This window comes from Glycine soja, chromosome 4, assembly GCF_004193775.1.
Source record: "Glycine soja cultivar W05 chromosome 4, ASM419377v2, whole genome shotgun sequence".
NCBI classification, from domain to species: Eukaryota; Viridiplantae; Streptophyta; class Magnoliopsida; order Fabales; family Fabaceae; genus Glycine; species Glycine soja.
The window spans coordinates 33,287,728-33,299,532 of NC_041005.1; positions in this window are offsets into that span (position 1 = coordinate 33,287,728).

Consider the following 11,805-nt stretch of genomic DNA (forward strand, 5'->3'; position numbering starts at 1 on the left):
CTTTTAGGTCATTTCCCCTGTACATTACATTCATTCATATAAGAGAAAACCTACAGTATTTTATCTACTATCTAAAATAAAAAATATATACACTATAAAAAGTTTTTACATTATCATTTAGTCATAAACTACTATCTAGACAGAAGAGCGTCACTTTTTGGCTTGTGTGTCATAGGGTGAATTCCCATTTTAGTTAACCTTTTCTTAAGACATGTGTTCTGTTTTTGATGTCATTGTTCATTCTCTTAGGCAAGTGTGTGGCACTATGGCTATTTCCAACCACCTGAGTACAAAGACAACACAAGGATAATATGAAACACCACAAAAGCCAATGTTAAATTAAACCCTACAGTAATCATAAACTACTGAAACAAATAATCTTTTTTTGTTTTTAATTAATAATAATGTTATTATATTATAAAAAAATGTGACTAAATTTATGAGAGTGATAAGTGTGTGTACGCATGCCATGTTGAGAGCATTACATAATCACATGCTATATGGCATTGCATTATTGCTTTTTGATTGTGGCAGAAGATATATGCTATCACTCACACACACGTGTGTGTGTGTGTGTGTGTGTGTGTGTGTGTGTGTGTGTGTGTGTGTGTGTGTGTGTGTGTGTGTGTGCATCTTTTTGCAATTAAGATTCACCTTGAATAAACCAGTATGTCAAGAATAAAATTTAAGGAAATTGCACAAGGCACATGGCACAGGGCACAGTTTCTGAAATTCTTTTTGTTGGGGAAGGGTTGGAATAGTTAGGTCATGGGTGAAGAAATTGAGAGCTCACTGCAAGACATTCTTCTGCACACAAGAGCATAGGAACAAAAAAGAAATTATAGCTCCCACATAGAAAATGAATGAATCTTAGTTAATGTAGAATGAGTATGAGATAAAATATCAAGTTGAGGTGTGAAATGCAGTAACAAAATTATCATTACTTTCTTTCCTTGGCCAATTCTTATAAGCTTCCTATGGATTTAATAGTGTCACCATAGTTCACCAAGTAAACCAGCAAAGAGGTGATCCCTCTTGCTGTCTGATTTTCAATTGGACAAGCACGTAAATTGGAATTGTGAGCTTAGCACCAATTACAATGTTGACAAGAGCATAATAATTCTGACCCATCATTGCCTGACATGTGGTGAGGCCTTGGAAGGTTTCTTTTACCAACTCATAGTAGGTGTCATTCTTGCTTGTAGTGTAGGGTGTGTTATACTGGTAGATGTTTCCTGAAACAAAACATAGGAACAATGATTGACTTATCGGACTTTTTAATCATACATTATAAAACTAATTATTTCACACTTGTTGTTAATTAAGTACTAGTATTAATGACAAAATGAGCAATAACATATTGAACCCTTATTTGTGGCAGCATAAGCTTGGAGACACTTATCATTTTGTTGTTTGCATCATCATTGACGATATTCATTGTTGGAGACTATTGTTACTAAGCATTATCATAGGTATGAATGCAAAACATACTTTTCTTGGCCTGGTTTATGTTAGAGTCCATTTTTATGTTGTTTTATATGATTCATTGGTGCAATCCTTCCTAGGAAGGGACCAATCACTAGAACCATGAGCAAGAGGCTCCAAGAAGATTGGGCTAGAGCTGCTGAAGAAGGCCCTGGGGTTCTCATGAACCTTAGGGTAGATTTCTGAGCCCATGGGCCAAGGTTGGGTCCAATTATCTTTGTACATATTAGACTAGGATGTCATTATATTTGGTCCTTGTATTTAGGGCTCCATATTGTAGGTAGGGTACCCTAGGAATATAGGATTTTTCAGCCCTTGTATTTTCGGGCACCTAGACTAGTTTTTGTATTAGGGGTAGTTTTGTAATTTCACATGCACTAAGTGGATATTTGATGTGTGTGGTTGGAAATAAATTTAATTGAATTGGTAGAAGCCCAATCCAAATAAATTTTAGAGGGGGAGGTGAGCATTTGCTTACTACACCCCATTGCCACATCATATAGTCACACTTTGTGCATGTCCTTCATGCTTTTCATGCCTCATGACACCTAAGCACACTTAGTGGAGAATCTTAGAATTGATCTTGGATTAGTGGGCTAAACCATAACTAAAATTCACTAATCATAATTAGTGAAATTTTGGCTCCAAAGTTTGGCTCCATAAATTCAATTTCAAATTCAAGTGAAATTTGAATTTCCCTCCAATTTAGTGTGACACTTAGGCTATAAATAGAGGTCATGTGTGTGCATTTTTTTCAACTTTGATCATTTGAATATTAACTTCAGATTTCAGAGCTCTTTTTGAGCACAAAATTTAGTGCTCTTCTCTACCTCTCCCTTCATTCATCTCCTTCTTCCTCCAAGCTCTTATCCATGGCCTCCTATGGTGGTGAGCTTCTTCTAGACTCATCTTCTCCTTGAAGTGGCGTCTCCTCTCTCTCTTCCTTCTCCATTCCGCTGCCATTTATCTTCCAAGAAGCAAAGGAATCCATTGATGAAGAAGATCCTAGGCCTACAAGCTCCAATGGAGCTTGCATCATTAATGACTATTGTTTTGTATATAATTAATGTTTATCATGAGTGAACCTTAGATTCTCGTTTGAGACTGAATGCAATGATTCTTGTAGACAGTTTACAATAATCATTGTATTCAATCTTGAATTATCCGTTTGGACATTTTGGAGAGACTGATATTTTTATGGTAGATTCATGTGTTAAGGTTAACATTATTTTGTTTAATTTGATGAAATTTTGGTACAATGCATTTTTAGATGTCCTTGCATCAATTGTTTGAACGGAAGACGACAAATACTAGATGACATACTGGAGCATCTATTGTGTGATGGAATTAAGAAGAATTACACCACATGGATATGACATGGTGAATTGACAGACATGCAGAGTGGGTCCCAATCTGAACCGTTAGATGTAGAAATGAGAGATCACTTGGAGGATATGATTCATGACCTTGGACAAGAGTCTTTTCAGCAAGCACATGCCCCTATGTATGATACATTGCAAAGTGATTCAAAGAAGCCTTTGTATCCAGGGTGCAAGAATTCCTTGACACTGTTGTCGACGGTGTTAAGTCTGGTTAATGTGAAGGCCAAATATGGGTGGAGTGACAAAAGCTTTAGTTCACTACTTCAAGTAGTGCACGATATGCTTCCAGAGGAAAACATGTTGCCTAAAAGTTATTATCAAGCGAAGAAGATACTGTGTCCGATAGGTATGGAGTATCAAAAGATTCATGCTTGCCCGAATTATTGCATATTGTACAGACATGAATTTGAAGAATTGTCCAAATGCCCTAGGTGTGGGGTATCACGGTACAAAGTCAAGGATGATGAGGATCATAGTAGTGATGAAAACTCAAAGAAGGCCCCCCCCAGCAAAGGTGTTGTGGTATCTATCGATCGTTCCAAGGATTAAGCATCTTTTTGCTAATGGAGACGACGCTAAAGACCTTACATGGCATGCAAATGGGAGAAACTGCGATGGAATGGTTCATCATCTGATTGATTGCTCGTAGTGCAAGAAAATAGATCGTTTGTTTTCGGATTTCGGCAAAGAGGAAAGAAATCTTAGGCTTGGACTAGCCAATGATGGAATGAATCCATATGGAAATTTAAGCACTCAACACAATTCATGGCCAGTTCTACTAGTAATTTACAATTTTCCTCCATGGTTGTGCATGAAGCGAAAATACATGATGTTGTCTATGATGATATCGAGCCCAAGACAGCCAGGAAATGACGTTGATGTTTATCTAAGTCTGTTGATTGAAGACCTAACAAAGTTGTGGGACGAGGGGGTTTTAGTGTTTGATGGGTTTCAGAATGAGACTTTTCAAATCTGTGCAATGTTTTTTTGTACCATTAATGACTTTCCAGCATATGGGAATATGAGCAGTTACAATGTTAAGGGTCATCATGCATGCCCCATCTATAAAGAAGACACAAGTTATATACAACTGAAACATGGTAGAAAAACAGTCTATACTAGGCATCAGTGTTTTCTAAAACCTCATCACCCTTACAGGCGATTGAAAAAAGCATTTAATGGAAGTCAAGAGCACGAAACTGCGTCGATACCGTTGATTGGTGAGCAGGTCTTCCAGCGGGTTCAACACTTGAATACTATATTTGGAAAGACCCAAAAGAAGGAAAAGAAGTAAGACTTGTATATGGAAGAAGAGGTCGATTTTCTTTGATCTTCCGTATTGGTCTAATCTAGATATTAGACATTGTATTGATGTTATGCATGTGGAGAAAAATGTATGTGATAGTATCATTGGGACATTCCTTAACATTCAAGGCAAGACGAAAGATGGTTTGAATACCCGTCAAGATTTAGCTGAGATGGGTATACGATCGCAGTTGCATCCAAGGTCTGATGGTAAAAAAATATACTTTCCTCCAGCTTGTCATACTTTGTCAAGAAAGGAAAAGATCAGTTTTTGTCAGTGTTTGTGTTGGGTCAAAGTCCCACAAGGATACTCTTCAAATATTAAGAGTCTTGTGCAGTTGAAGGATCTTAAGTTGGTAGGGTTAAAGTCTCACGATTTTCACGTGTTGATGCAACAATTGTTAGTCGTGGCCATATGAGACATTTTTCCTAACAAATTCAGGTTAGCCATAACTGTTTGTTCTTTTTCTTCAATGCCATATGTAACAAATTCATTGATCCTGTGAAGTTAGATGAGCTGGAAAACAAGGCTACTATTATACTGTGCCAGTTGGAGATGTATTTTCCTCTTGCTTTCTTTGACATCATGGTTCACTTAATTGTTCATCTGGTCAAAGAAATCAAATGTTGTGGTCCTATTTTTTTGCGGTGGATGTACCTAGTTGAGCTATACATGAAGATCTTAAAAGGGTATACGAAGAATCTACATCGTCCGGAAGCATCTATTGTTGAAAGGTACATTGCAGAAGAAGCCATTGAATTTTGTTTAGAGTACATTGAAAAGGTTAAACATATTGGGCTTCTTGAGTCTCGACATGACAATAGAGTGGGCAGTAAGGGTTCAAGAGGACTGCATGTTATCACTCCAAGTGTAGAAGATTTGTTACAAGCTCACTTGTATGTGTTGAATAACATTAATGAAGTTTTGCCATACATACTTCAGCATGAAGGTTTAGTGAAAGAAAGTAATCCAAAAATATTGAAGATCTGGGTTTTGAAAAAGCATAACAAGACTTTCCTTGATTGGTTTAAAGATACAATCTTTGCTGATGAAAATGCTTCTGAAACGTTAAGAAAGCTAGTAGATGGACCTAAAAGAAATGTTATAACTTGGCAAGGATACAACATAAACAAGTATTCCTTTTATACAAAAGCACAAGATGAGAAAAGTACAATGCAAAACAGTGGGGTCACCCTAAGGGTTGAATCTCAACACTTCGCCAGTGTACATGATGACAATCCCTGTGTAGCTTCCATCCCTTACTTTGGGTTCATTGAAGAAATTTGGGAGCTTAACTATGTCAAATTTACTGTTTTGTGTTTTCAAATGTAAATGGGTTGACAGCAACACCAGCGTGCGGACCAATGATGTAGGATTTACGTTTGTAAATCTAAAGAAAGTAGCTTACCAGAATGACCCTTTCATCATCGTAGAACAATTTAAACAAGTATTTTATGTTCAAGACCCTTGTGATGAAAGGTGGTCAGTGGTTCTACACGGGAAAACAATTGGTGTTAATGTAGAAGATGATGATTCATACATTAATACTTATGTTAGTCCTTTGTCCACACAAATGTCGCCTAACATCGTCGGAGAAGAAGAACTTGATGACGTTCTTGCTAATCGTAATGGTCATGATGAAGGAGAATTAATTAACATCGTCTAATGTAATTTTCTTATTATGTATTTCATTTCAATCCATTCATTTACATAACTGATTCAGTTTTTTGATAATGTTAATTAACTAAATTTTTTTCTTTACAGGCTGATGGCTACTCCACCCTCTTCTCTTCCTCCTCCTCTTCCTTCTCCTACTAAAGCAGCATCACAGTCGTCGTCTACCTTGAAGCAGACAAGAAAAGCCACACGGCTAAGATCATTGGCAACTAGACCAATTGGGGCAGAAAACCCGGTGGTGCACGTCGATCCTACGATCAGGAAGATTGACGGTCCCCATAAGAAGAAATTAAGAATCGGAAGCTCGTGATAAGGTCGACGTGGCATACAAGAATTGGAAGCAAGTGCATGCCGCTCATAAGGAATTGATATGGGAGGATATTCAGGTATTTTCTTTTTCATCTTGCATGAAGGATGGTTTTGTGTGAGTGATGGAGATGGTCTGGAGGAACTATGAAAAGTGTTGTGGGTGCAAACGTGCGTGGCCGAACATGCCTCGTGTTTTTAATTGGGATGAGTTTATATTGTTGTTATTGATCAACTCACTACTGTGAGTCTTATCCTTTTCATGTAAAATGGGGGTAGAGTAGGGATTAATATTTTCTTTTCTTTATCTCATTCAATTGATTCATTTAAAATATCTCTGTAAATGTGCATTATTGAAATCTAATGATTTGACCTTTATTATTAACTGATATTTTTTACTAATGTAATGCTTTAGCAATTTACTATGTACATGTCACCTCATAAATTGAATTATCCCATTAAATGAATGTACTCTTAATGATAATTTTATCAGTGACGCAATTTATGTTTATTTCTCAAAGTGTTTAAGTTCAAATGAAAATGATGTTTTGTGAAATTATTAGTGATGAACTATTTTAAACTCACATAAGATGTAATTCTTTTGGACTCATATATAAACAAAAATAGTTAATTTTTCATTAATTAAGAAATTCAGCTTACATAATTTAATTTTACTATTCTCAAGCATAACATAAGGTTATTTCAAAAATATCCTTCATTGAAACTTACTATCATAAATAAAAAGGAGTAATTGTAAATAGAATTAGAACTAAATGAAGAATGTTTTAAGAAGGATAACATTAAATAGAATAAAATTAGTTAAATTTGCTTATATTTAAGTCTAACATATAATATCACTTTTTTGTTTATATATAGTCCAGAGGAAATATTAAGTAAAATGAAGATTCTAATTGTTTAGTTAAAAAGTTTTAAATTTTTCGCAAGTTTTCTTGTATGACTTCATTATACTTGTGAGACTTTATGAGAATTAATTTAATTGAGATATTTTTGTAAGTAAGAAGAGTTATTTTATGTATATATGTGAGCCCCAATTTAGGGTGTTACATTTTTTTTTGTACGAAAAAATTTATGTGAATTGAGTCTCGAGGACTTACTAGACTTAGGACATACTTCAAGGCTTAAAGAACACTTATATATATACTTAGAAATTATCCATTAACAATATTTTCATATTGACAAAAAGAATCAAATCTACATTCATATGAGATATGAGTTCATTTCTTATCAATTGAATTAACTTTTATTAGCAATTTAGGGTGCTACATTACCTATGATACTTTCATGATAAGGGGTGAATTAGTGAAAAAAATATATTTAAGACAAGAAAAAAAATCTCAACATTTAATTTTGCTAACTTCAATATGTAAGCCATTTCGTGCTCCGCACTTCCACATACTATAGGCAGAAGAATAGCATTGAATTTGCTTAGTAGACCAAATTGGGTGGCATAGCGTAATCCCCCCACATTCCAAATTTATTACCCATGAAAGATATCTAGTAGCTAGCTATATCTGTCGTCTTAAGCTGTGGTCTGGTCTGTACTTACGACAACCCATATATTTAAATACACCTTTTGTCAACTCAGAAGTGGGTTGAAAGTAGATTTTAAGATCATGATTTGAGTAGTTAGCCGTCATTGTCATGCATGCACAGAAAGACGCTCGTATAGGCCATATAGTAGTAGTGGTAGAATAGGGCTTAAGCAACATCTGTATGATCTCCCAGTTTGAACTTGCGTGCAGCAGCAACCTGCATTGCTAGCTTTGCAGTAAATTAAGGACTTGAGTCTTTAGAGGAAAACTATTTAACAAGCACTATCGATTCACTTTCTCTCTGCAAGTCGGTAAAAAGCAGTTATGTTAAAAGCTGTATATGTAAGCTTGTATCGCACTGCCTATAGAGATGATCATCCATCTTTCAAGCTAGGGATCGATAAATAATAATATAGACATAGCTTCATTCCGCGGAAGGGCCATGTACAGGCATTTTGCTGTTGTATAAATAAGTCGATCTACCAAACATGCTCAATGGAATAAATGATACTTGAGAAGAAAACTCCATCATCACTATGAAAGTCACATGTGCACTTTGTATGACTATGGAAAATATATATCTTACTCAAAAGTGAGATATTTTTATCCATTACAGAATGTTTAATTTCAAATAATAAGATCCAAATCCTAGAGGATAATTGTCATATATAATATATATCTTACACACATTTTTTGTTTCTTCACATTAATTTATTTAGTTCATTGTTTTCATTTTTCTTACTTCATATTTTTTTTTTAACTTTTGGCTTCCTTTTAGAATATATTTTCTTTCTCCACATTAGATTATTTATTTTACAAAATGGTTTGCCACATACTTTTTTCAACCTTTGATTAAGATTGAACTTATCAAAAATCAAGATTTTTTTTATTGGTCTCACTTTTTATGTAGTCCTCTCTCCCGATTTTATAATTTTCAACAAATTTTATTTAACAATAACCTATGTTAGAAAAGTGTGTTATATATATAGAGAGAGTTATTTGTAACACCCAATTTTTATGTAAAATAAATTAAAACAGATTTTATTTAAAAATAAATAGAGTTTTTGAAATAATAATGAGGTTTTTATAATCAAATAAATAAGGAAAAATAATTTTATTAATTAAATAATGGTTTGAAGGAAAATAAAAAGGATGTTTTATTTATTCTTTTGATCGGGAATAAAATAGAGTTCATGTTTATAAAATAATAAAAATAAAGAAAAACAGAGTAAATAATAGGCTAAGAGTACTCTAGTTATAAAAAGACATATTAGGTCAATTTTTACATTTATACACTATCTCTTCCTCTCAATTTCATCTTCTCTTTTTTTTTTTATCTCTCAAAATCCTCTTTTTTTTTTCCGTATACACCTAAACCTTTCTCAATAAAACCACAATCTCGGACTCGTTAACCATTGGATCGTCGTGAAATTTGAACACCATATTCGAAACTTATTCTCACACATACCTGCCATTGGAATTTCTGAAATAATGTCTACAGTGATGAGAATGTGTCTCGCACATAGCTCTTTATTTTTCCTGCATACACCTAAACCTATCCCAATAAAACTACGATCCTGGACTTGTTAATAATTGGATCATCGTGGAACTTAGACACCAGGTTCAAAATGCATTTATGCACATCTTCATTGTTGGGATTCGGAAAATAATGCCTGTGGAGGGAGAAATTATCTTCGCACGCAGACAATGAACTAAAGGCTCCAATCCCTTCTCCTTCTCTCAAACGCTTTGAAACCCTAATAGAGAAAACAGAGAAAAAACTTGAGAAATCTTAGGAAACCGCTAGAGACGTCGCTATCATAGCCAAACTACACATGCGAGCCCGCTTAGAGGTAAGGGATGAGTTTATCACAATTAGGGTTAGAATGAACATGTGTAAAGATCCTTAGGGGATCAAATTGGAGTTCATTTTAGGATGTTTATTGTATTGTAATTCATCATTATGATTATAATTATGAGATTATTATATTGGAATCATGAAATTGTGATTGAAAATGTGAGTAAGTGATAAATTGAATATGTGATAAATTGTGAGTTACACGTGTATTGAGATATTGTATGTATTGAGCTGTGAGCTATGAACTGTGTAATCACACAATTGTAAGACCCTTTAAGGGTGATGAGTTTTTGCACGACGAGTATTGTGTGGGAACCCGACGAGTTGAATTACTTTAAGGCACGACGAGTTAAAATGATTTTGAAAACAATTGAGTGATTGTGTGTATTGCATAGTTCATAGGTAAAGTCTATGTATGTGCCATTTATATATTAATATTGTGTGATGTGTATATAATTCATGACATGTGATAACATGTTGCTTTAGAATTATACCATTGTGACTGAGATTGAGTGTATGTATTGAATTGTAATATACATGTGTACTGAGATGTTGTGTGCATTGAGTTATGAGCTATGAACTATACAATCACACGACTGGGAAACCCTTTAAAGGTGATGAGTTAATGCACGATGAGTATTGTGATGAGAACCACTGTGGGGACCCGACGAGTTTAATCACAAGCACGATGAGATAAAATTATTTTGAGAACAATTGAGGAGTCCTGTGTTTTGTGTGGCGTCCCTAAATAATGACTGGTTTAATAGCAATAAATTAAATAGCAAAAACCATGGGAATTTTTTTTTCTTTTTCTTTTTCGTTTCTCTCTCCTTTTCACAGTAATTAAGTTCAGAAGGAAAATTATCACTATAGAGTCCTGAATGGCTAGTTCACAACTCTATTCGGAGTCATTTCTTTCTAATCACTCATAACCTCTAAACTATTTTGCTCTTTCAAAAAGAAAAATATGCCAGCCATTATTTTAGGTCGTCACGTGAAAAATAATAAAATGTGGTCGATGAACTCTTTTCAATAAAATTTGTTAACACTTTCTTTTCAAATAACAAGATTAAACATAATTACATTCATCATCTAAAACTGTCCAAAATATGGGAGTTTGCAAAATACATAGTGACATCCAGAGCAAAGGTATCAACTGTGGTAGCTTCAGCCACATATATACAATCATCAAAATTTCTATACAATAGGTCTACCCACCCCAAAAATCAAAAGAGTAAACCTAGTAATCCGAACTAGATACACTCACCCACAAAAATTATGTAAACCTAGTCTAAGGAGCCGTCTACTATGATGAAGAGTCTCCACTATTCGCCGTCCCTCCAGGGCTGCTCTCCTCCGTAGAGTCTGTCTCAGATGCTGACATGACATCCTCTGGAGAATCCACATCAGGGAGTGGGTCCTCATCATCCTCTGGAAAGTCAAGAGCATCCACAGCAGGCTCAGGAGGTAACTCCTCTGGGTCCTCCTCAGGGTCTCACTACTAGAAAAAGCTGATTTAACATCGGCGGATTAACATCGGTTTTGTCAAAAACCGATGTTAACGTAAACGCGGTGGCATAATTGTAAATAATGTGTATTTCTTAACATCGGTTTTATGAAAACCGATGTTAATGAAGTGACTCTAACATCAGTTTTCAAGAAAACCGATGTTAACGAAGCGACGTTAACATCGGTTTTCATAAAACCGATGTTAGAGTCAATTTGTTAACATCGGTTTTGAAAAAAACCGATGTTATAGGCGATTCGTTAAAATCGGTTTTCAGAAAACCGATGTTAACAATAATCAGTTAACATCGGTTTTTTGAAGAGAATCGATGTTAACATTGACATCAATTTGTTAACATCGGTGTTTTATTGAAAACCGATGTTAAACTTACATTTTAAATTGTATTTATTGAAACGACCTATTTCGCTCGCGCTCCTTTCTTCTCCGTTTACCCTAGCCTCTCTCGCTTTCTTCTTTTCTGTGAACCCTTTTGCGCTCTCTTCTCCATTGCACTGTAAACATCGAAGGCTGTTGTTCTCCATTGCACTGAAGACCGTGACAGGTACGCTTCATCTACCTGTGTTGTTCTATCGAAGGCTGTTGTTCTCCCTTTCGTGCTAGGTCTGTTTCTGGAACCCTTGGTTAAGCTAAGGAGCTTTTTTGGTTTCTGGTGCAAGGATTGGCGAATTGGTGGTCACCTGAGGTACATTTGACTGGTAGTACGTGGTGTT